We start from the raw sequence: 27,131 nt of genomic DNA on the forward strand, positions 1-27,131 counted from the left end.
AGCAGCTCTGCCCAAGCACTCAGTAGCCTGCGTGTCTCTGGAGGAAGAAAAAATATGTGCCCGATGTGTCATTCTCTCCCTTCATGATATTATTTATGCTGTTTCTGTATTATCATTTTTTGGGGGGGTTACGTGTTCATTGCTGTAACGGCATCCGAGATTTCAGAATATCTGGCTTCCTGTTCCGAGGTTGAAGCCTGTTTATTTGCGAATAGGCCTAAGTGCTTCCCTCGTTGTGCTACCAGGAAGAGGTAAATAATAATAAAATGTGCTGCAGATACTGTACAAGGGGCGCTGACAAACCAGTAACCGAAACGAGTGAAAAGCCGTTTGTGAGAGTTCTGTCCGTGGGTTTGCGCCTCCCTGTATCAATGAGGAAACTTGATGCTGCATTTATTGTGTTTTTTTTTCGTCCAGAAAAGGACGATGGGCTCGGGGAGAACGCAACAGCTCCTGGACGAAGACGCAAGAACACACAGACATAGAACTTGTGCTAGGATGATAAGCGACTTCAATACTTCATGTTGGGCGTGGCAGTTCGCTTTATGGATTGCGTGGCACAAGCTATAGCACACATAAAGAAGATAGACGGTACAGGCAGGCACTTAAGCTGGGTCGACGCTTATTCTTATTTTTGAAGCAGAATTCGATGGATATTGCTCGCCATGTTGTGTTCCCAATGTAGCTAACACATTCGTTGACTTGAGACGAGGAGCGCGAAGACGTAAAATGACCCGTTGTATAGAAGAAACATAGAGCTCTTAAATACTTGGTAGAGGGCTAGACGGTTCATTTAATGAGTTATGTAGTGTTTGGCGAAAACTAATTTAGTGAACCGACTAGCGCACTAACACGTGTTAATGAACTGAGCTGCTGTTCCCATAGCGCTCCTGATGATTATTAGAAAATGTGAGAAAAACTAAAACGCGTGGATTACGTAAGATCTGTTCAACGAGATAATGACAGAAACCAAGTGCACAATATACGTATATGTGATTAACCAGGCAAGATATAACAGCCGTATTTATCAACCTTAGATAAACGAATGCCGAGGACATAAATCATGATTATAACGCAGTGATTTCGCCAGTCACTTTATATGGACCTCTCATTTGGGGAAATCTAAGCTAAAAATGATATAACTTGTTGCTTAAAGATTAGCGATTAGGTTACACCAGTACCGACTATCCTAATTTTCGGTCCCACATAGCCAAATGCACAAGCGATTTCAGGTGCAGTATATCATGTACGACACACAAAACGCTGTTAGCATGACAAATGCTTTCATGCTCGGGCATTTACAGTTACACCGCTACACACCCTGACCGGAGCATTCTGAGCTGCTATATTGGATTTGCAAGCAGGTTCTAAGAGCATTGTGCTAGTTCATTCAGTAAACTATACTTTGTTAATATTTATTATTCAGCTGCATCTAAGGTATTTCATGACGTTCATTTTACTGTATCTATTGTCATACCTTCTTATATACAATGTATTCATTCCATAAACTACTCGAATACATCCATGCTTCTCGAATAAGTAAGGGAAATTATTCTAAAGCGAAGCATTCTTCCTTGTGTCGCTTCTCTTGTGAATGTACAGAAAGAAACAGTAGAACCACAATTTATTACCGTATTCAGCACCCCTTTTCAGTCGATATAAAATGGTACGCCCCACCGTATAGATTAAACAGAGAAGGACTATAGGTCAGAGTTACACTCGATGTGCTATACCTGGGTCGACTGTTGGTAATCGGTACTTGCGATTCATGTGACGGAGGTTGTCACAGTTTGCCATTTACAACGAATAGCTGTTGGTGTCGCATTCCGCGCCAAAACTCCAGCCATAGCACGCCGTGAGCTACTTTCATCGTCATTCCGTCATGGCCACGATGAAGCTCACTTGAAAACACCTGTTATGCCACACCATGCGCCACAGCTGTCCCATCACATTAACCTTGAAAGAAAGCTCCGACTGTCCGCTGCTTCAGCCTCCTGGGATGCTAAGGCACGATGTGTGACCGTGTGCTCGGCGCCCAAAGGAGCCGTGCCGCCAATAGTGCCTTGCGCACCGCGTGCTCTTACGGGTGACCCCGGAGCTCCCGCCGCAGTGGGCCCCAGGTGGCTCGGTCGATGTGGGCCACTGCGTGCCTACGGACGTCGATTGCCCACCGGGCGTCATCTATATAAAGCACGAAGTAGCTCTGGGCGAATCCACGCGAACTCGCTGGCCCATTGATCGGCGGCCGGTGCACGCCAAGCGGCGCACTCGGGTCAACACGACCCCTGTGCCACAGCCTCCTGAGGCTCCGGGATGCCGACTCCTCCGAGGGTGGGCTCAAAATAGAGCCGCGGGCAAGCGTGGCCAGCCGTGCCGCCTCGCTGCAGCCTCATTGCCTCCTGCTTGCCGGACCCGCAATCCACAGAGGGCCGAGTGCGCGCGATGCGGCGTTATACGGGCGATTCTCATTTGGGCTCATCATCCGACGGATGGCACGCTTCTTGATTGGGAACAAGTTTGGGTGGCCAGCGCCTGCAAGGCAACTTCTTAAAAAGTAGGCTAGCCGGCCACAGCATATGTGGGCGCCAAGGCAATCGGCAGAGGCCGCTTCCCTGAGTCGATGTGACCAGCTGGACAAGGGCGAAGTGGAGTCTGGTATAGCTCAAGGACTTTATTATTATCCTTTTCTTGTCTATCCGAATGGTTATGAAGCAAGGATATCTGATAAACAAACGAGGGTTCGCTTTTCTGTTTGTCAATTAATACTGTTGACAAACAATATTGTTAGGGAAATCTTGCCATTTTTCGGTGAAACCTCCATCTTTGTTTGCCGGCGCCCTGTACACAAGCATGGGCGCTTAGGATTGTTTGTGTCGCATAATTCATTTGTGCCTAACGGGCAGTGGGGACGCGTTGCATGGTGCGCGCGCTATACATTGAATTAAACCAACGGAAAAGTGTGGCGCGAACCATAAAGCCAACTTCGCCCCGCCATCATGACCACATCGTTCGCAATTCCCTCTCTCACTGTGAGTCATGAAGTGATCAGTCGTGGCCAAACAAAGAAAGCCTCAGGCTGGATCTCACGTTTAGACAAGGGGACCAGTCTTCGTCAGTGCAACGATGATAGGCAAATAAGGACAAATTCGATTATGAATACCTCGAATTAGATGCGATATTCAATGTTACAAATTGAAAAAATAAATAAATAAATAAATAAGGTGCATTAAAATGTGAATGACTCCGAATAATCCTTATAAACAACTATCCACAAGGTTTCTTTTTTTTTATTTTAAGAACGTTAACACATCTTGGGTACCCGCCGTGGTTGCTCAGTGGCTATGGTGTTGGGCTGCTGAGCACAAGGTCGCGGGATCGAATCCCGGCCACGGCGGCCGCATTTCGATGGGGGCGAAATGCGAAAACACCCGTGTGCTTAGATTTAGGTGCACGTTAAAGAACCCCAGGTGGTCAAAATTTCCGGAGTCCTCCACTACGGCGTGCCTCATAATCAGAAAGTCGTTTTGGCACGTAAAACCCCAAATATTATTATTATTATTACATCTTGGGCATGTAATCCTGGAAACTCATGTTATCAAACCGTGTCCATCCCACTCGGAAATTCTCTGCGAAAGCCGCACGTGTATAGTCTAACACACACGCACAAAAAAGGCACCCTGTGTTATAATCGAAGCGAATACGAGTGCACTTGGACTCGTCGATTCCAGACCGGCCAAAAATAGGTAAACTGCTGCGCTAACGACTGCTTAATGTGTAAGATTTAAGATATACCAACGAGATATATATGTCCTGCTAAGTAGGTATGCTCCTTCTTTCATGTTAAACACACCACGGGTGTTTTACCTTTCAAATTTACTCGACAAAAAGGAGCCTGAAAATCAACACATAACGACCACTCAGCGGTCATAAGGGGAACAAAGCTCTGTTAGATGATCACTCGCACAGGCTGCCCCAAATTTATAGCGACTTCCTTTGCTTACAAAACTAATTCATATTTCACAGCGACTTCCGGGAAAAGGAGAAAAAAAGAAAAACTGAAAGTCGTTACGCAGTGCCTGTGTTGCTTTAAGTCGGGTGTTTTCTTCGGATATCGGATGTTTTCTGTTTTCTAGCTTTCATTTTATTTATTTCTTGTTCACTTGTTCGTCTAAAATGAGTTGGGCCCGTAAGCGAAGCCACTTAGAGACAAAAGAGGAGTCAATAGGGTAATTAGGTTCACTGATTGCTTCCCGAACGAAACAGGAAAAAAAGAAAGGAAGGGAAGGGGAAGCGGAAAGGGGGGAGGAAGAAGGGGGTGCGCGAGGAAGACACGGGTATATACGGAAGAAAACGTCAGCGCTCCGTGTTTCCGGTGCAGAGGGTCTTTCGCCCTGTTTTCTTTCCCCGTGGCCGATTAAAGACGCCCTGGAGACGTCGTGCCCCACATGCCACGTTTGGTCCTTGGGGCGTCGCAGGAGTGAAACCAGAGGCAACAGGCGGCGTTTGTTGTCATTCGAGACGATCGACCTACTTTCACAGCACGGCTTGTTGGAATAGCGACGCAGCTCGGACGTCATCCGCCAAGACGGATGGTACTGATGTGAACGCTGTGCTCGGTTCACTCGGCGGTGCAACGTTGACAGAAGACGTCGTTGCACCGTGCGCGAGAGGTGCGTACACGCAAGCCAGTTTTCAAAGACGGAAAAAAACAAAAGTGCTTAAGTTGGAATACGGGCGGCTCAGAAGAGAGCCCAGTCTTTTTTGTTTTTGTTTTGTTTGTTTGCAGTTAGTTGCGTGCGGCGCAAAGCAAGTAAATCGAAGAACGTATACGCGAAAACTGTTTCCCGTTTTCTCGAATCAGTCTCTGGCGTGACGCTGCCGACAGCGGCGGCGACAGAATCGTCACAAATGCCCCGCACTCTCAGTATAATCCACCGTCAGAGATGTTTGCTCCCCCGAAGTTCCTATACTGGTGTCAAATGTTTCCCCTGGTGGGTATATATGCGCATTTTAACAGGTCGCAGCGACTGCGACAATCAGTTCGATTCCGAAAGTTGCTTTCTCGCAGCTCGATATGGTTTTCATGTTCAACTGCATAAACATTCGGAGCTTTACTCGACACACACATGGCGTAACGACGTCCACACGGGGAACAATCGGCAGTTAGTGTTTCTTTGGCAAATGACTTTTGTTACTGTAGTGCGATTCTTAATGTATCCTTCTATATTGCTTAGTCCCACTGCGGCAGCAGTGCGCAGACCGGAGAGAACATCTCGGCCACCAGGCGCTTTTTGCTGAGTTCAACGTCTTCCAGATGACGGCACGTCACCCGTTTGTTTGACGCGGCGACCCATCGCTCCAGCAGACGCACGGCCATTTTTGGCAAATGTGTCACGTTCGCCCGCCCTACTCGGGAGGCGATAGAGCTCTGGACGAGTCGGAGTCGGCGAACCGCCTGCGAAAGGCGCATCAAAGAAGCGAGTCTGCGGCGACGGCCCCTTGTCCGCTGTGTAGCGACCGCTGCTGCCTATGACAGAAGCGGCCCGAAGCCATTGCCGTCGTATGCATCCTTGAATCGGGTTCCCAGCTCCGTGATAAGTTCTCGCAGTAGAGGGCCTTTCTGCTTTCGAGTTCGTGCACTCCTGAATCGAAAGTTGGCCATCTCCTGCTGCCTCACGCTTCCCTTCTGACGGAGGCAGCGGTTAAGCAGCGCGTTAGCTTCCCGTTTCTGCCTGTGTCGGACCACGCTTCTTGTGCTTGCATCTAGCCTAAGCTGTGTGCACTTTTAGAATCAATATTGCAACACTGCCAAGCCACACCGCAGGAGCCGCGATAAAAAATACAAATAAGAGCAACGTGAGGATCTCTTCGAAGCATTTCATTTTTCAAATCGGATGACGTCGCAGCAACCGTATAAGCCGCGACTCAAGCGCATAGCCACGTACTTTCCCGCAGTGTGTGTCCTATGGACGCGTGCAGCCATAACTGAAGCATACGTGCGTAATATAATACGAGATCGAGCCAGCAAGATCGAGAAACACACAAATACAATACACGAATAATACCAAGAGAGCGTTGTTAACCCACTTCAATCATTATTTAGGATCCATTTCGGACACGTGCCTTAATTGTGATGGGCTTCTATTTTACAACTTATTCCCTTAGGGTATTTGAAAGGCACAACCTATGGTTTAAAAGACGTTGCGAAGGTTTACAACCCATGTAAAGGAGACACTCTACGCCAAAGCTAAATAGAACCTGCAGGTTCAAAACGAGAGAAAATCAAAAGACTCTCTATTGTGCTCCGCTTAGTTTGTTCACGTGCAGTATGTTGATACGCAGTGGCACAATTTGACAGAAAAATCACAAAGGAGAGGGCACTAAAGAGAGCGAACCAACGCATAACAATGGACAAACTGAGTAAGCGTTGCTCCTTCTATACGATGACCGATAGGCCTGTCTTTTACTAATGGCTCAAGAAAAAAAGAAAGTTAGACATCGGAAGATAAAACAACAACAACAAAAAAACGTTCAGCCGCACCCAGTAAGAAAAACTCAACACGAATGTATAAAGCACAATCTTGTCACGGGAACAGTGCTTATAAAGATGTAGATTAACGTCCTTTCCCGTTTGTTTGGTTTCCTTTCCGGTGCTGTTTGGTTATAGTTTGGCTTTTTCTTTCTTTACGGACATTCACGGGAGCCTTCTGTACCTCAAATAACAGTGATCAGCAAAATACGTAAAAAAATGGATGAAAATTAATAATGAAAGATTATTACGCGAATAAGTTCCCGAATTAAGGAGCCCGTGTTTCCTTGAAGTCAACGTAATTAACATTTGGTCGACATTCTGTGGCTTCAAATTTCGCACAGTGCGGCTCCTTTATGCGCGCTTTTATGTTCAATCATGGAAGATGTTGTTTTCTTTTTTGTGTTGTGTAGGAACGTTCAGGTTATCCGACGAACGAGGCCTAATTGAGCCTAATTTTAAAACACAATAGTTACACTCACGTGACAGCGCTGCTTGTTCGAAAAAATTACGGGAAGGAAAAAAAAAACTTCTTCGTGACAATGCTGAAATTGCCATATACGACAGTTCGTTTTGGTTTCATTAAAAAATATCGCAGTGTGCATTACGATTGTGAAAGCGACTCGCAGTGCTTAGAAAATCAATTAGGATCAATTTCAGTTTACTTTTCTCATATGGCGCATAATAATGACTGGCGTCGAGAAAGATATAATGAAGGGCAGCAGTTAATGTAACGCACTGACTTTCCCCTGCTCCCATCTTTATCTTTATTTTATGTCAGGAGGATGGGGAAATACAGAAGATTCGATGAAAGAGGAGATGGGGGTAGAATTGGAGGTTGTGGTGGGAATACGGATGACAAGAAAGCAATGGGCAAAGCACCGGGTGTTCTGCTCCATTGTGAAGTAATATTAAAGAGCTCCTTTACCAAAACATATGAAGGCACGCAACAAAGATATGCTGTGTTGCTAAACAGCAGCGTATCACGCACCGCTACGGAGGGATCTATATCTATATATATATATATATATATATATATATATATAAGGTAACAAGTCACACCAAATGTAACGCCTTTCTGTAGCCGCAAATCGGGCTGGAGGCGCTATACTTGGCAATCTTACCATAAGGTCTCCTTTGAAGTGATACACTGTGAGGATTGCGCATGAAGACGTCCTCGTAAGTGTGTGTCGAATGAATTGCAGAAAAAAAAAAAAGAGTGGATAATGGGGAGTGGCACATCGGGGCAACACATCCATTTGTTTTGCTGCCGCCAGGATTGGAGACATAACGAACGTCGTTTGCTGCTTTAATGAGAAAATCATACGTAGTTTCTAGCGTAATTACTCAATAATGAGCCTATATTGAGTTTGTACAGCTGGTGTACAATTTAGAAGAAAGAAGACGTGCTGCACGAAATATGAAATAAAACCACATTTGAATGCGCGCGCGCACTAAACGCTTGCTTATTTGTACGCCTTCCACGTTCCGGCATGGTACGCCGAGTTAGCGTTGTTTCTTAAGAAAGAAATGTGGGAATGACGAAGGAAATTTGACGGAAGGAGAGGTTTGATCAAGAAACAGAGAGAGAAAGAGAGCGAAAGCGAGAAGCCCACACTCACGACATCTCAGGCAAATTTGTTGTGGCTGGAATAGCTGAAAGCTATTCTGTGCAGGATACTGGGTATGTCAGGCGGGCGACCGCATTTTGCTTAGTCCTCTTAGAAAAAAATTAGGCCTGTAATCCGCACGCTAATTCGGACAGACTATCTCTTTGGGAGGCAATGGAGTGTCAACTAAATTGACAGCTTTTGATCAGCGGTACTGGGAATTATAAATATTCGCTTCTAGTACATCTGTCTGGGAAGTACTGCCTCAGCTACCCTTAGACGTATACTTGTGGCCGTTCAGTACTTGCTTTGCAACCGATTTAGCCGACGAAGTCGTCTAGCTCGGCTGTCCTATGTTCTTTTTCATTTTGTATTCACGACGATCGAAAGGGCAGGGTGTCTGGCGGGTTGCTTAACTTGCTGGTTTCAACTTTGTGTCGTATTGAACTGCTTCTTGTAGATCTTTTAAAATGTCATTACGCACTAGAAATTCTTAAGCTGTTGTAACCGCGCAATTCTCTCGGGTTTGCCCCAGTTTCCCTTTCTTCCGAAGAGAACCTTTACACGAATGACTACGCGTCAGCTCACTTAATGCTTACATTCGTTACGAAACTAGAGTTAGCTGCAGCCTTCTTTCTTTATACTATTTGTTCTGGCTGTTTCCACCCTTTCTGCACTTTATACAAAGCAGAATAACGACGAATCATCTCAAAAATATATCAAGCAGTGTGCCGACACTGCTGTTTAAAATGTCTTTTAAAAATAGTTGCACCACATGCCTTGTCCTCTTCTAGATATGTAAAGGGTAGGGGGAAAAACGCAGAAATGAATAAAAAGTTGTACATTCTCGCTTTAATTTCTTCAGCACAGAAAGAGGAGAAAAACAAACAGCAAAGGCGACAGAAATAAATATTCTATCCAATGTGAATGTAGTATGTTTTATCAGTGCTAGTTTTTTTTTTCTTACAAGAAGGAAAGGACAGAAAACACGCGGCGGCAAACCATTGTTTATCGTTAATCGACTGTGGGAATTATTCACATGTTCATGAATGCTCCCTACGTTGTAATGGTCGGGCACCAAATGTTTCTTTTCGTGATAGTACGGCGAGAAAACGTATTCATATTTGTGTTACTAGAGTGCTGTGCACCATCATACATGAATGAGCAGAGATTTTTCGCTTATGGGAAACTCTCTGCGGCGCTACTCCAGCAGTGTTCAGCGTTTGCGGCTCCTTTACATAGTAATCCGAGTATCCATATCTTATCTCTCGGCAGAGTAGGACAGTGATATAATTACTTTCTTTTCACTATTGGGCCATCTTAGTCAAACGTTCTTGAGGCTCTTTGTGCGCACAATGCTTTGCCGCGAGTGGGCCAGCGGAACGAGAGTCTCGCTTCGCTTATGCGAGACTTTACGGGAGCCGTGGTCAGCGAGCAAGCGGCGCCCTTCCAACTGAGCAACTTTGCCGCTGCTGCTACACTTCACTTCATGATCAGTATATCTAAATGGCGCAACAGTTAGTTAGATTGGGTTTAGCGGCGCAAAAGCGACTAAGGCTATGCTGCGCCAACCACAAGCTGTTATAACATAAATTGAAATGACGTAACAAGATTTATTTCGCTTACAGCCTGAAAAAGAAAGTCTGGTGCACAATAATACATTTTTTTATTAGCGCCTAGCAATTGTGTTATGCTTGAACATGTCCATCAGCGATGTCGTACTGAAGGCATCGTTTTTTGTAAGGTCATCGAAGATACGCATCCCTCGGATCGGTCAGTGTTTGAGAGAGAGATCCACCTGTGAGAATGCAATACTGATAGATGCCGTTGTGTCGAGTAATAGTGCATGTGGCTGGAGTGAGCAGGAGTCACAGTTCCTGGGGCAGCGGATTGGCCGAACCCTTCCCTTCTTAGCAATGGCTTCTTCGTTCTGCCGTAAAGCCAGAGGCACATCCGAGTGAGGACATATCGCCACGGATAAGTGGCGTTGAGACAAGCTCGATAATCAAATGTGCAAATTGATTGTGCACACACACTAAAAAGGGAGAGGAGGGAGGAGGCGAAGATGTATAAAGCCTTGCTATGACCTCCTTTCGATCGCACTCCTCACATGGTGACAGTGATCAAAGTAATTAATTACAAAGCGCTATACATGCATACAGGCAAGGCAAAGGCAACGTGACGCAAAGCAGTAAATCGTTGGGTTAGTTGGTACTACCATTTTGAGCAACCTTTCCTTCAACTTATCTAGCTACGTTTCCGTAACACTTTAGCGCGCTTTCTTTTGCCCACAGCGTGCCGTGATTTCCAATGTACTGTTTTGTCTTATAATTTTTTCCTGATCAACTTAGCCAGGTGAATGATGCTGCTGCCAAACAAAACCCACTTCGTTCTCAAATTAGCTAAAGCATCAAAATTTCTGAAAGCACCGACTCCAACTAAGTGCGCCAACTCTGATGGCACGAGCCGCAAATACGCTCAGCTAAAGCTTCCTAGTAGGGTAATTATCGTATACTTCACTGAAAAAACGTTATTTATTCATCGCAACCTTTACAGGCATATAAACAAATAAGTAAATAAAAACTGCGTGCAGTTATGGAACTTTTGGAAATCTTATGTGGCAGAAAAAAAAATTAAAGGAAATTATTCGTTTAACACCGGAAACCTTGCATGTTCTTTCAGCTATCTCATAGTAACGGCAATGCGACAACCTTCGCATTTTCATTCAGAATGGTTCTTAGGGTAGGCCACGGAAGGAAATGCATCCTAAAGAAAGCGGAAAGGAGAGGGAGGTACTGATGGGGGAAGGTTCGTGACCTTTGGCATCAATAAATATTGCCTTCAACATTTACAAATTTTCTGAACAATTCAAGAACTCCAACCGGGCATTCCTTCCTCTCTTTCATTTTTACCATTGGCCGAGGTATGCTCGAGCCGGTTGCATAAGAGCTTCCTTTCTTTTCTTTTTTTCTCAAGCAGGTGCCTCAGTCAATATCACCGGAACTAAAAACACTGGCGGCACGATAGAGAGGAGCCACCGAAACAAGAAGCATGTCGCAACAAGCAGTTCTCCGAAAGCCCCATCACGCTTGCTGAATCAACGAAGTTAAAGACAAACCAAACCTAGGGCAAAAAAGGCGTGTCCTGGAAAGAGGAACGCCCACAGGAAGATCAGGCCACCTGAGAGATCCTACCGCTGGAGATATCGCTGTTTGTCCGGACAAATTCAAAAGCACACCGTGTTCGGGCTCGATTTGTGGTCTCGCTGGTGACCGCAGGCCACAATAAAAATTACAACGAGAAATAAATAAAATACAATAACAAGAACAGAAAACTGCGAAGATGGCCTTTCTCCCTTTTTTGGGAGGCAATTCGCGAGCAAAGTTTCTCGACTCTCGGCGCCAAAGCAGCAGCAGATGTGCGCGTCTGGCGTCCCTCTCCCCCCTGGACAGGGCCGCCTGTCCGAGGCAGGCCAAATCTGAGGTCAGACGTTTTTGATCCGGATCGAAATGTGGCCTGTCCAGGGTTATTAATCGATTGACCGGCTTGCCGGAATAGCCGGCCGGTCACCCGATCAATGTCCTTAGTTAGAACAGCAGCGCGGCGGCTTAAACAATCACAAGCGCGAGCCGCGCCGATACCGCGGGTCGCAGAGCACATAAATAGCCCACCAAGTTTGCAGAAGCCACGTAAGCTTCGATCAGCTGGACTCGAGGGCCGATCCCGCGTAGCGGCTGCAGGCTGGCGTTCTCCTCCTCCTGCTGCCCCGGCAGCGCTATCCGGGCCTGCGAGGGAGCAGATAGCACGAGTTACACGGCCGCCGCCCATTACGAGCGCAACGGCTCGATGCGGGCGCTGAAGGAAACGCCTGTCTAGCGCCACCGCTGTATACCTGCACAGCCCACGGGTGCCTGTCACTGCGGTGCGCTGAGCTCAGCGAGCTGCCCGCATGCGCAGTGTGCGGCCGCTCGGGCGGTCCCGAAGCGTCGGGCGTGAATTTAGCCATCCTTCCAGAACAGCCTCATCACGGTACGCCAAAGCATCGACTGAAAGCGTCGCCGAAGCCATTTGACAGGACAAGTTTAAAGAACTTGCTAATGCGAAAGCATTACATGTCCTATGAGGCAGAAAAGCCGGCGTACTCCGCAACGAGTGGTACCAAAATTCAATGTGACGTCATGAATGTATTGTGTCACGTAATGGTGATACAGATGATAGCAAATGGTGTAACAACGTTAATCAGTATTAATTATCGGTAATTATTGTATGTAAATTAATATGTATTAAAATGTAATGAAGATGTAAAAACAAAAGACACGGCAAAAAGAAAAGTGATGGCAAAGGAAAAAGAGAAGTCCACTTGTCCAAACGCTGGCTTCGGCTTTCGGATCGGATCGGATCGGAAAACATTTATTGGGCTCTAGAAAAGAGATCTTCGCGGCTTCAGACGGCCTCTTCCATCTTCTGATGGATTCTTCTGTCTGCAATCACAGGGTTGGTGCCCTAGTCCAAGGCTCCACTGAGTATGGCCAACCCGCGAGCTCGCTCTACTAGGCGTTTTTGGCCGTTCAAGCTTACGCTGGAAAGCATACTCTCCCACTGTTTCGCACTCGGGTTTTTAATTTTATAGATAGTTGGGGACTCAATATTTTGACAGGCGCATGATATGTAGTATAGATCTGGTTTCTCTCCGCATCATGGGCACTTAGCCTCATACTGTGTAGGGAAAATTTTATTGAGAAGGTTTAGATTCGGGAAAGTACCCGTCTGCAGTTGTCGCCATGCAACAGCATCCTCTCTGCTTAGATCCTTATCTGGGGGTCTGACCCCTTTATAATAATTGAGGATATCTGAGTAGCCCATGGGTACTGACTCGGGTTCCTCAAGGCTGGATGTGTCGGACGCCCGGTTGGTATGCCCTCGAGCTATCCTATACGCCTCTTGGTTCCCTGTTATGCCAGTGTGCCCTGGTACCCAGATTATGGTATGCTGAACTTTGTTTCCCGGGTCGCATGAGCAGAGTATGTGGCGTGCTCTGCGCCCAATTCAGCCGTTTGTATAATTACGGCATGCTGCTCGAGAGTCTGTTATTATTGTTAGGGAACGGTGCAATCATACTCTGACACTGCTGAAGACTGCCACCATGCAGGTAGCCCGTATGATCAACAGAGTATCTAGCAAGAGACACGGTATGAAGGAGAGCGACACACTCAGGCTAGTCAGGAGCCTCGTGGTTAACAGAGTGGTGTATAGCCTTCCCTACCACAAATGCATCAAGGAAGAAGAAGAACAAGCGGACGCCATACTGCGAAAGGCGTACAAAACTGCGCTTCACCTGCCGCAGTGCACATCGACCGAGAAACTGCTGGCTCTGGGACTGCACAATACCTTCAGTGAACTAAGAGAAGCACTACTATGCTCTCAGGCACGTAGGTTGATGCAGACTCCCACGGGAAGGGTGCTCCTGCGAAGATACGGCGGCGGCAACATGATCCAATAGATCGAACGTACCGAGGCCATTCCGGACAAGTATCGCAGTACACTGCGAGTCGCACCGATACCCAAGGATATGGACCGGAACCTGCACAAGGCGCGTAGAGAAGCAAGAGCGGAGTACGTGCAGAGAACCTTGGCGAACAAAGACAACACAAGGTATACGGACGCGGCAACGTTCTTCAAAGACGGAAGACAAAACAGCAGAGCGGTGGCGACGGTGGTTAATTCGGACCTCAAGGAGATCACCAGCGCATCACTACAGGACTGCACGGTAGTCGAGGCCGAAGAGGCAGCTGCGGCTCTGGCAGCACTGGAGGGCTATCGATCTGGCTTCGGCTTTCACCTTGTTCTAGTTTTACTCATCGTGCTATGTACATAGAACAGCATGGGGGCATATGTATAAAACACTGCCCCTTCAGATACAACGAGGAGCCTGCGCCACATTCCTGCGCCAACGTCTCCTTTTTATCGGGTCAATAAAAAAAGAAACGTTTCCTTACGTTTCCGTTGAAGCTACACTGCTGCTTAAGGTTTCCTTAGCACAGAATATATGGGCAGATAAACTATAGGCCTCCTTGACTCATCACAAACAATATCATTCCAGCATGCATTAAATTTTTGCAGCAGTTATTTTGTAAGAGTTAAAAAATATTCTCCTTGTTTATAGGTTATGATACGATAGCATGTAAGATAACTAGCCAGTCATTCCAAACACACATCAACGAAACTCAAGCCATTGTGCAGAAAAGGAATAGTGTAACCCCTTGGAATCGCGATAACTCATTGATGCGACAGCATTTGAGCACAGCACAGCTCTTCTCCAAGGCCCATGTCGTGTTACTGATCGTCCTAGATATTGTTTGCCGCGGCTGATGTGCATCAGAAACACTTCGAAGTGTAAAAAAAATGTGTTTACAAAATGCGCCTGTGGCGATGCTTTTAATCTACCGGTGAAGAGATACTTTGCTCATGTGTTGTACATACATTTTTCTGTTTCTCGGCAACATCAAAAACGCCATAACATTACGCACTACTTTACATACTTTTCTTTTTAAATTGGAGCCTCACGTGCGTAGAAAATTTCTCAATGTCGTGCATATACAGTAGGCCCATACCAGCTGGACTTTCATCTTTGTTTATACGAGTAAACGCTGGCACAGCCGTAGCCAATTTCCTTTTTTTTATGATACTTAGATGTGGTCGCCGGCTACTCCTTTTCACGTAGAGATTTAAAAAAAATACTTCAATGCATTTAAACTAAAAGTCAACTCCACATCATAATAACACAGTCCAGTCACGTAGGCGCACTAAAGGAAACAGAAAGTCCGGTCACGTAACTACACTAAAATGAGGGCACATAAGAAAGCACGGAATAGATTCAAATGAAGGTACATCAATCCAGGCATTAAATTGGCCAAAGTCGGGTTAAAAAATCCCATAGAATGAGTTTATCATATTTAAACAGTCTACTCAATAGTTTCCAAGAATATTTCTCGCTTCTAGAAATCCTTGAAGAGCCAGTAACGCTCGCCTTTGCGATGAGTATGTTGGCCAAGGACCTAAGATCTTCCCGAGGCTGAAGGTCCTGCGATCTAATGCCACTAAATCAAGCGCTAAGCGTTGTCTGTGTGTGTCGTATCGCGGACATTCTACCAGAAGATGCTTACATCTTCAACCGCTTGGCCACATTTGCATTCCGCACTATCAGCTCTTGAGACTTTATGCAGGAAGTGTTTTGCGTACGCGGTACCAAGTCGCACACGGTGAATGAGCGCTTCAAGGGCTCTGGTTGCATCTAATGTGGACGGGATTTTAAATTGAAGCGGTGGGTCAACGTGAAACAAATCTGAAGGTTTAGTGTTCTGATCAAAACATGTCGCTTTGCAACCACGGATTGAGATCTGTCTGTGCTCAATTCGCCTTGCGTTAGACGGAGACCATGTGTGGCGTAATTAACATGCGCTTGTCCAGCTGCCTTGTCTGCTGCAACATTATTGTAACACTGTAACTGTAACATTATTGCGCGATTCTCTTCACTTACTTTTGTGAGTTCCTTTAGTGTCTCGTAAACTAACGCCATGTTTTTGCGAAGTGCTGATGTCACCATAAAGTGAAGACAAAGCTGCCTGCGAGTCAAAAAGGATAACCCATTGTTCCTCTGTTTGCATTGAATTTATGTATCGTAACAAAGGCAATATTGCAAAAAAGCACTGCTGTTGTTGATGATGTCGTGTGAGATAGTTTAAACATCTGTATCTTATTCCATTCTAGAATGACAAAAGCAGCCGTAGAACAATTTGTTTGGCAAGAACCATCTGGTGTGCGAACTTGAATATAGACAGGGTATCGAAAGTATATCTGGTATAACGCTTGTTGCTGTGCTGCTAGCATAAGTATGTCTCGATTGCGAATAATTCATCCAACCGAAAGTTCGGTTTTTGGAGAGATGAGTTACTACATGGAGGGTAGGAGATATCGGAGAACCGAAATTCGGGATGTGGTAGCAGAGTTTTCTGCACCTGAAACACCGTATTGACGTTCGCCGTGTCTCTTTCAATAAGTGCCTCTGTAATTACTAAGGAACTCGAGGTTGCTCGAGGAACGCCTAAGCACACTCTAAGGCTCCTAGCTATTAATCGTTGAAGTCTCTCTTTGGATGAACAGGAGATTCCATGCATAACAGGTGAAGAATTAGCTATCTTTTGCTTTATAAGTGCATTATGTACTTTTAGTGAAGCTGAAAGCGGCCCTGCCCATGCCGTACCTGCTACGCGACGAAGAACATTTATTATTGAGTTTATTTATTCTTCGAGTGCTTTAATGTGAGAATTCAAAGAGAGTTGTCTGTCTAGTATAACCAGCAGATATTTGGGTCGTTTTACTATGTTTAAACGCTTTTCCTCAAGGCACAGCTGAAAATCCTTTACATATCTTCTGGTGAACGGTAGCACCGCCGTCTTACTGTAAGAAAGTTCCATTCCTCTTTAAGAATTTGTTCACAGTGTTTAGGTATTCCTGTAAAGTTGATTGAACAAGGCTGGCACATGAATCACAGACCCAAATACAAACACCATCCACATATACAGAGTATTGTAGTGCAGGTGGAAGTCTCCGCGGTAAATTCGCCATCACACGATTAAAGGGAAACGGATTTAAGACAATGCCTTGGTGGGACTTCTTGAATAATATTATGAGAGGTACTTTTTCTTCGCTTGTTTCAATAAATATTGACCTGTCATTGAAGAAATTGGATATCCATCGTAGCGCCCTCCCAGAGACTCCCAGTCCTAGCAGGCAACACAATATATCAGCATGGCTGACTGTGTCGAAAGCTCGCTTAAAGTCTAAAGAAACCGCTATTGTGACATTTGCCCTAGATCGTTCATATTCAGCATAGGTAACGATATCCAAAATTGCATCCATGGTGCATCGGCGCCTTCTAAATCCTGTCATGTGATGGAGAAGTGCTTCTGTTTGCTCACACCACCATTGCAGCCTAATGTCAATCATTTTCTCCGTGACTTTGCATAAACAGCTCGTCAGACTCACAGGACGAAAAGACTCAAAAGAAAGAGAAGTTTTACCAAGCTTCAAGATTTGTATCACACGTGCTATGTTCCAAGAGTCAGGGACACACTCCTTCGTCCACAAGTCATTTAGTAACTCCAAAAGTGCCAATCGACAATTAGGTCCCATGTTTTGCAATATACCGTAAGTAATAAAAGCTGGACTTGCAGCAGTCTTTGTCTTACAAGACGCAATCGCAGATTTTAGATCCATCACAGAGAATTCGTAGCCTAATTGTACATGTTGCAAGTGAAAACGTGCAAGAACGTTTTGCTTTTCCCCCTCAACTGAACATTGAAACTCAGCACAAGTAATAGATACGTTTGTTCTAGTTACAACTTTGCAGAATTCCCCAGCAGTCACTAATTCTGAAGCATCCTTGGCTATTGCGAGAGCAAGAAATGGTTGTATTTGAACAACAGGGCCGCTTATAATGCAAGAATAGTCATCCATACTCGTAGAACTGGTGGCATGGGAGAAAACGTATAGCAAAATTCACGCCATCTTTTTTTCCCCATTTTTTGTAGTCGTCTCCGCATGACTAAGTGCATTTGCTGCGAATTTCTATACGATATTATATTGCCACTCTTGCGATAAGCTCTTTCTGCCCTTCTTACAGCTCTCAAATGTTCATATTCTTCATGAACTGATGCGTAATCATCAGGAATGAAAACTTGTTTCGTGCACGTTTCTTGTATCATTGATGCGGGTTTCTCTACGTGAGCTTCACAATCCACTCGACTGGATAAGTGTTGACGAAATACCTGCCAGTTTGTTATATCCACGTATCTTCGTTTCGCAGAACTTTTTTAATCATGAATGTGATATCAGGATTGGGAAGTGATCGCTTACACGTGTTTATGAGTCTGTTGTTCACCAAGAATCGGTAGCAAGATCATTATGGCACAGTGTTATGCAACTGTTTCCTTGCAACTATGTCCGTTTCATTTCATTGCAAGGAGGATTGACGCAAGCCTTGTTTGCGTACAGGCATTCTTGTTTCTTTGTCGACAGATATTGACGCCCAGCCTTCGCTTGCTGATCTAAGTTTCCACGGCTATATCCTCGCCTTTTCCAACTTATGCATATCTCTGTTGCATTCCTGGCTGCCTTTTCATCCTCGTATTTAATAACTGTAGGCGGTTGGTCATGTATGTGCAATCAAATTTTATATATATATATATATATATATATATATATATATATATATATATATATATATATATATATATATATATATATATATATATATATATATATATATATATATATAAACTTTAAAATCGGTCGGAGGGGGTCGCTTGCTCAAACCGCATGTAACGAAATCATGTTATAGCATTATCACTTACATATTTGCAATCGCACCAATCGCACGCACATTACTTTGCTATCCCAGTGTACAGGGAAAAAAAGCCATAACGCGATCTTGCATGCGTCGCGTGCACAGATGGTGCCTTTGCTGTGCCACGCATGACGCAATCGGAGCTAAAATTAGCCTCTTGCTTGGCGTTCAGAGACGGATAGCTCGGCAGTACGTTTGTAGGTCCCAGCACGAGTGGTAGCGTTTGACCGATCTCAGTCCACTTACAGTAAGTATAATGCATCACACTCAAAGCTGGGTCATCAGCAGTTATAATGCCTACAAGCAAGCTATTTGTTGCAAAAGAGTTACAGAGGCACATGAGTCTCCTTGCATGCACTGAAGACGGAATCAGTATGACTCTTCCACGCGATACTTTTCACTTGGTCATGCACTCGAAATGGGCAAAGTAAGGTTTGAAGGTGGGCCACCCAAATTTTGGGAGTGGGCCAGGTCGGTTTTCAACGTGGATCAACTCAATTTTTGATTTGGACAAAATCAATTTTTTAGGTGTGGGCCACGGCGTCTATCCGACACCATGGCGGTTCACCGTGGGATTTCGCTGTGCGAGCCGCAGCAGGTCCAGCGCCAGGAACGCGACGTCATCACTTGGCCGCGTGGGTTTTGGTCCTGTCGAATGTTAATGCCAGATACCGGATTTTCCGCTTCATGAGGCATATAATGCATTCGCAATAAAATTTCATGCTTGCTTGGTTATTCGCCTTCGACAAGGAACCTTCGCTCGCAACTATGACAGTTTACTTTGATGACAGACCAATATCGGAGCTAACCATCTTGGAATGCCGGCCTCATAGGCCATCGCAGCAGAGGGTGACGAAGACACTGTTAGAGCTTTATTGCGATAGCAATTATATGAACACTCCAGACGCATTCTTTGCCCTCGCCGTCGCCGTCGCCGTGATGTTCCCCATAAAGTACAAGAGCGATAACATCGTCTCGGCACCGTATGCTATATGTGTGAATGAATGTACGAGAGGGAAACGCACGCTAGCGGCTCCATCTGGCGCGTGCGAAGGAAGAAAGCGGAGAGCAAACACGCCGTCTTCCGTCGCGCGAGAGGCCGCGGGAAAATGGAAAGGACGGAGGGACGGAGGGAGGGAGGCGGCGTGGTGCTCTGGCAGCTACGGCGCATTTCGCGACCGGGCGCAAGGGCAACTGACGATCGCGGTTCGACCTCGCGAGCCGTATATGGAGGAAAGCATGGAGGCAGCTCTGAAGAGAGAGGGCGGCCGTTTCGACGCCGCCAACAAGTGCGTACATTGTATGTTCGCGCGTGGTCGCGCGCGCCGTATCTTGAAAGGGAACCGCAGACGACTCATACTTTTGTGCGCGCTGCGTTCTCGACGCTCTTGTGTTGAAGCGATAGACCGCACGAAGGTCACTTCGCTCGTAGCTGCTGCCGCTCTTGCTCATACAAGCATTTTGACAACGAGTGTCCGCGCTCATTGAGTGTGATGCGTTCATGTTTGCTTGTGCGTGTTGACATCGTGCTTGTGAAGTGAGTTAGTAAGCGAATGTTTCCAACTTTATACGGCCAATAGAACTGCTATCCTTACTTCATATAGCTGTCTACTAATTTGATATCGCAGTCGATGCTTCGTCTTTCGGGCAAAACTGCGACTTTTTAAAGGCAACAGACCTGTGGAAACGGGCTTGCGCTGAGTTGTTCGTTGGGCAGCACAACGTGATCCTGGGCTCTGATAGCGTGCGGTGATCCTGACCAGCTGGGATCGTGTGTCTGTGCTTTCTTCCTCTCTCTCTCTCTCTCTCTCTCTATAGGATGACACCAAAATGAAAGAGCCAAAGAAATACTTAATTAAATGAACATGTGCCTCCCACTCTGCGATTTACTGATATCTTCAACGGCGATTAGCCACCTTGCCCCCGACTGCTGCTGATGTTTATTGTGAGGTAGCTGTACCGCAATTAATGAGCAACCCACCTACATACTCCGGTCTGCTAGGCGCACTTTGATTGATTGATTGATTGATTGATTGATTGCTTGATTGATAGATTGATTTATTGATTGATTGGGTCCCGAAGCAACGCAGGACCCATAAACGAGATAGTAGGGGAGAGATATGAAATAATTCGGACCATTTGGGTGCTGTTAACGTGAACCGAATGCTCGATAAACGATCGTTCTTGCATTCCGTCTCCGTTGAAACGCGGCCGCCGTGGCCGGGTTTTGAACTTGCGTTCTAGCGCTCAGTAGCTGAAAGGGTCACATTGAGCAGCATTCGCCTAGCAAAACAGGGGACAGACGCCCACCACCGCTGGTCACGTGATAACCGCCACTTTTTTATTTGTGCTACACCCGTAGGCGTGCTATACGCGTTCAAAGTGATGAACGCAGCCCGTCCAGCAATTCGCATCGTCTGTTTGGTATTTTTTTATCATTATTCCAGGCACGCGTTTTGCGGATTGCCGGCAGAAGCCACGTCTGTCGTCGTCGTCGCCGCTTCGGCGGAGAATTCTCCGTTATTTCCCTGGGTGCTTGGAAATAACCGAACTATTTGAATTGTTCCCTCTTGGACACCAAGGGTTTGAATTCACCCTCGAGAAAGCAGAGCGTGGAGTGCTAAAGTACACATACTCATTTCACCTACATCCAGCCAGCTCACACAGGATGGATGCATAAAACGAGAGGGATGAAAGACCTCACGAGACGTTCATTTGAGGAATGGCCCGACATTTGTGCGCAGGCGTGAGTAATAGCGGGCGCGAGAGAGAAAATATCGGGGGATTTTTCTCCTTGAATATATGACCCTGCTTAGGCACTACGGAGGAGGTTTCTTAGCGCGTGTTGTATGCGCTTGTCTCTAGGCTTGCCGGCATTGCGGAGTGTGGTCGAGTTTGTTTACGCTCGGACGCTAGCTGCCGGCGCGGTGAAATAGGTGAAGCAGCGGGCACTAACGCCCCATTTGGCGACCGCTGTGTCGGACAGTCCGTCTCGCACCTGCGGCGCTCGTGCTAAGTCAATCGTGCCGGACCATAACTTTCTCGCGCCTTACGGCGATGTACCTTGGGTATAGCATCACATATGTTTCTGTAGAAGCAGTAAGGACCGTAGTAGAGGCTGGGCCGCATATATTGCAAATGTAGAAGTCAGAGCGCCTCAGCAACTGCGTTTAAACGCAACTGGCTGAAAGGCTGCCGGTGATGCTCGACGCCCCTGCAACCGCTATGAGAATACGTCGCGCTACCCTAACGGCTCTTACGTTAAGCTAACCTAGCCTGACGTTAACATGTTTAACGTTAACCTAAGCAAACGTGGCCGACACGAAAAGACAATAATGCTCACGGCGTAACCACTGTGAGAATACGCCGCGCCACCCTAACGCATTTTACACTAGCCTAACCTAATCTAAGGTAACCTAAACCTAAGCTAACCTAACCTAACGAGGCCGAGACGCAATCGAATAATGCGAATAATCCTCACGGCGTTATATCAGCCAGTGACGTTCAACCGCGGTTGCTAAGATGCTGTGGGGTTATTTCAATCAAAGGGGACCACTAAAAATGCTCTTGAGAAGACGTGGACAGCAGCATACGAAAAGCCTGCCATGATCGGAGATACTGCACCAGGAGAGCAGGCCGGGCCTCTACTACGGCCCCTACTGCTCCCCCGGAAAAATGAGCGATAATAATAATAATAATAATAATATATATATATATATATATATATATATATATATATATATATATATATATACACCCGCCGTGGTTGCTCAGTGGCTATGGTGTTGGGCTACTGAGCACGAGGTCGCGGGATCGAATCCCGGCGACGGCGGCCGCATTTCGATGGGGGCGAAATGCGAAAACACCCGTGTGCTTAGATTTAGGTGCACGTTAAAGAACCCCAGGTGGTCAAAATTTCCGGAGTCCTCCACTACGGCGTGCCTCATAATCAGGAAGTGGTTTTGGCACGTAAAACCCCAAATATTATTATTATTATTATATATATATATATATATATATATATATATATATTAGGTAAAGCGCCGTAAGGGGGCAAGAAAAGTTTAATCCTGCATGACTGACTCAGCATCAGCGCCGCAGGCGCGAGAAAGTCTGTCCGACGTACCTTGAGACACAGCGATCACCAAATGGGGCGTACGTGCCCACTGCCTCACCGCGCGAGCAGCCAGCGTCGGAGCGTAAACAAACTCGGCCCCACTCCGCAGTGCCGGCATGCCCAGGGGACAAACGCATAAAACACGCGCTAAGAAAACTCCTCCGTAGTGTCTAGGCAGAGTCATATAATCAATCAGCAAAAGCCCCGATTTTTTCTCTCTCACGCCCGCCACCTCCATCCGTTGTCTCCTGCACATTTGAAATTGCAAAGGTGGAGAGAGCCATAGCTCAATGTTGCCTGTCTCAGGTACGAAAATATTCATAAATAAAGCGTGAACGTCTACCAGGTTTATCTTAAGTGCCCGAAGTACGCCGCTAAGAGAACATCAAAACCGAAAAACTAGGAAGATCGCACCGGGCATCCCATAACAATACAAGAATTACTTGGACGGTGGTGAGCGAGTCATTGTATCAAAAGGCGAGCAGTTCGTCAAACGTACGCGTGTTCCGTTCGAATAGCGGAATGTTCTGACCGAGTCGAATACGAATATTTGAGAAATATGGATTTAGAATATCAAATATTCTCTCTTTTATGAATGAAGTAAAATATGAAGCATGCGCGTAGTCTGCTCGGTAAAAAGAATGCTACAGAAATTCTGAGAATTGTCTACTAATGCGTAAGCATTCTTTGGCTGCTTCTTCGCTTTTGCTTACTTATTTTGCTAGCATACGCGTGTTTACGCATCGCTACCACGCCTATACTATTACACTACTATAACGACTACATGTGCTAACTATATACCAATTATGCATTTATTTTGCAGATATATCGTATCAACTGCGCCGAAACGCCGTCACAAACGCTGTTTTCTCTGCCAAACCACCGCTTTAGTTTTAAATTTTATTTTTATTTCTCTTTTTTGTTATGACCTTGACGCAGTGACAGCGACGCCACCAGTTTTCTCTTTCTAACGCTGCCAATCATCTACTATTAAACTATTAATTATATAGCGATTACATGTATTAACTTTTTTATTTTCCTTTTATTGCGATAGAAATTACATGGACACTCCAGGCGCATTTTTCCCGTCGGCGTCGCCGTGGTGTTCCGTATAAAGTCCAAGGGCGATAACACCGTAGCCGTGCGTCGGATTGAAAGCCCGTGAGCGAAGCCGATAATCGCGGCTCAGTCTGCAGGCACGCGCGTACGAAGGAAGCGGAGAGCGAGCGCGCCGTTTTCCGTCGTGCGAAAGGCCGTGGAGGGATGAGAAGGAGCGAGGTGGGGCGGCGTTGTACTCCGGCGGAAACTACGCATTGCGCGACCACGTGCAAGGTGAACTGACCATCTCGGCACAATCTAGCGCTTTATATGGAGGAAAGCGGGGAGGCACCGCGGGGGGAAGGGGGTGGGGTGGCTTCGACTCCATCAACAAGTGCGCTGTTTGCATGGTCGCGCGCGCCGTATCTTGACAGGGATCTGCGGACGGCTCAAACCTTTGTGCCACGCTGTGTTCTCGCCACATCTTGCGTTGAAGCGATAGACTGCACGAAGGTCATTTCGTTCGCTACTGCTGCCGCGCTTACTCGCACCAGCGTTTCGACAGCGAGTGCCCGCACTCATTGAGTGTGCTGTGCTCATGTCTGCTCTTGCGCGCTGACACCATGCTCGTTAGTTCAGTTAGAAAGCGAATGTTTCCAAGTTTATGCGTCCGATAAAACGACCCTCCTTACTTCATATAGCTGTCCACTAATTCGCTATCGTAATCGATTCTTCGCCTTCCGGACGAAACTGCGACTATTTAATTGCGAAATATTTCTTGGCGAACATTTGCCACTTTGACAGCATCTACCTGTATCTTTTACATTGAACTTATGGAGTTTTACGTGCCAAAACCACTTTCTGATCATGGGGCACGCCGTAGTGGAGGACTCCGGAAATTTCGACCACCTAAAGTTCTTTAACGTGCATCTAAATCTAAATACATAGGTGTTTTCGCATTTCTACCTGTATCTAGCCGCCTACGTCTTGGTGCTCTCGTGGTCGTTTCGTTAACTTGGTATGTGCTAAGATTGGCATAGTATGACAAGAATCTACGACGAACCTAAATGATAGGTCATGAAATGCGTGTCATGTATCTCATGAAACAGCCACCTGCGTCTTGGTGCTCTCGTTTCGTTAACTTCGTAGGCTGCCAGTACACTGCTTCGCATAACATCAATTCCCACAGTGCGTGGGTTCTGCCGGCTTTTTACTGTTACGACCATGACGTGACGACGGTGACGTAACCAGTTTTTAAGTTTTTTACGATTTTTTTTCTAACGCTACCAATCATCTACTATTGCACAATTATAACGATTACTTCTGTTAACTTGACCAAATATACATTTATTTTGCACATTTAAGGCGCCACGGAACGGCCAGACGTTGCTGGGGTACTCGCCAAAGAATACTTACGCATTAAAATGCCTCATTTGTATCATCTGACACATGCATGTAATGCCGTTCATAAACGGACATGGTCAACTCGGGAACGACTAAATAGCAACTGCTCTCAGTTATATGGCGCACCATCGCATTACAGCGACAGAAAAACTGAACAGCATCTCACGAAATGCAAGCGAAGTATTCTGCTCGTTGAAAGAGATAAGTATAATAATGCAGCGATGCGCACTGTCTTAAAGAGTTGCAAACAAGGGGAGAAAGGAAAACGAAAACTTGCTTTGCTTAAATCTAGGCAAGAAATTCGCAGGCAGCCTAAAGGACAGGAATTCCGGCACGATGGCTACAAATTAATCTGAAGTTGTTCTGTCTCATCCGCTCGCTCAGAAACTGCGGCTTATGCGCAACAACCGCGGCTGTCATCTAGCACAGTCATGCTGAACAGTTCACACTTGTATCGGCCTTCCTTTCCCGAGGCTGTAATCTTTTATCGCTTATTTTCGAAGAGAAACTAATATTTTCCAGCAACGTTGAATAAGAAACTCCGTAAATGAACACGAATCGAATAACCAAGACCGCTTCGAATCCGATATTTCGAATATTTCGCACCTCTTCTTAAACAACCTTTTTCGTGTGTATAATCAACTTGTATGTATAAGGTGGCCCACTTATGCAGTGTACTTTGAACTGAACTTGAACTGCGCTGTGTGTTTGAAACTAAAATCCATGTGTTTACGTGGAGATCACACTTGCAACAACCGATGAAGGCTTCAAAGGATTGGCGGCGCGCTTAGCAGGGCGGAGAGAGATGTCGAGTAAGTTGTTCGTTGCCGTATTATCTCTGTGATTAGTTTCATTGTCAGTTTGCATTTATTGATTATTTTTGTCATCCTGAACTATGTCATTTTTAAATTGTTATTTTATTTCATTTAATCTTTTTTTTTTTTTTTTGCTGTAGAACATCAAGAGACGGAGTAGCGGAGCTAACATCTACCTCAATCTTTCCAGAGAAAGCGATGTATAGCCGAACAGAAGGAAATTCATGCCACCAGAAGCTTAAAGAAAGCCTGTAAATTCAATACACGGCGTTTAACACACATAGGGTTCGCAATGCTGGTCTTCGTTTTCACAGTATAGATCTGCCTAAAGGATTTGAAGATCTCCGCGACAAAAGCCACAAGGAAACCAAAGAGTCGGCCAATCGTCTTGCCATATCTGCATAATTTTTTTTTGCCGCAGAATAAAAGAAAAAAAATGTTGCCACAAGGAAGGTTAAGATAGTCTTTCTATCTCATCAGAACTAAAAAAGTGTGCCTGGTTTCCCTCTCACTTGATATCTAGTCGCTAGGCTAATTTTGCGAGCTGTACTGCCCATCACTTCTAAAACTTGTCCTCAATCTTATGTGCATTTTTTTTTTCGATTCATGTTCGACCTACCAACTTTTGTAGTGTTCATGTTAATCTGCTGTTGCAACTCTGTAGCGCAATATATGCGTAAAGAAAGCGCTAAAAGTAGCCGGTGGTTCTCACCGGCAAGGAGTAATTTCACCGTCATATTGTACACTTCATGAAAGCCACGCTGCATCCAATGAGAACAGAACCTGCAATTATTCGCCAAGGACGCGTTTGTACGCAATGTGCGCGATTTAAGGTGCTCGTGAATTTGGAGGCGTGCTTAGTGATCCCACCAGCGAGCGGGACACGGGCTTCCGATTCCACATCCGATACACAATTAAACATCCGTTTGTGTGTGCGAGCAAAAATTGAATAAAAATGAAAGAAAGAATATCACATCCACAAAAAAAAAGAAGAAAGAAATATGATGAACATCTTGCCAACGAAGTTTCAAGTTTCAAGTTTCAAGTTTATCCATCAGCGATGTGAGTTTTACAAAGAATTCTATACAGAATTAGCACTACACAGGGAGTCCCAAAGTTAGAAACTGTCAGGGGGACTCCCATACATGAACAAAAAAAAAAATACAGATCAAGCATTGGTTACGGTGACTTTACAAACAATTTGTGTGAAAAA

At 45.7% G+C, this 27,131-nt stretch overlaps 1 protein-coding gene across 3 annotated transcripts in view; it reads right to left on the bottom strand.

Moving 5' to 3' along the window:
* Positions 1-27,131, bottom strand: part of Oamb (Octopamine receptor in mushroom bodies) — a 783,118-nt gene that overhangs the window by 388,933 nt on the left and 367,054 nt on the right. For all 3 annotated transcript variants that reach the window (XM_075672144.1, XM_075672127.1, XM_075672136.1), the window contains one exon: positions 11,811-11,924. The gene's annotated coding sequence lies outside the window, so the exon portion shown is untranslated. The remainder of the gene's footprint in view (positions 1-11,810; positions 11,925-27,131) is intronic.

Source organism: Dermacentor variabilis, chromosome 1, assembly GCF_050947875.1.
Source record: "Dermacentor variabilis isolate Ectoservices chromosome 1, ASM5094787v1, whole genome shotgun sequence".
Classification (NCBI taxonomy): Eukaryota; Metazoa; Arthropoda; class Arachnida; order Ixodida; family Ixodidae; genus Dermacentor; species Dermacentor variabilis.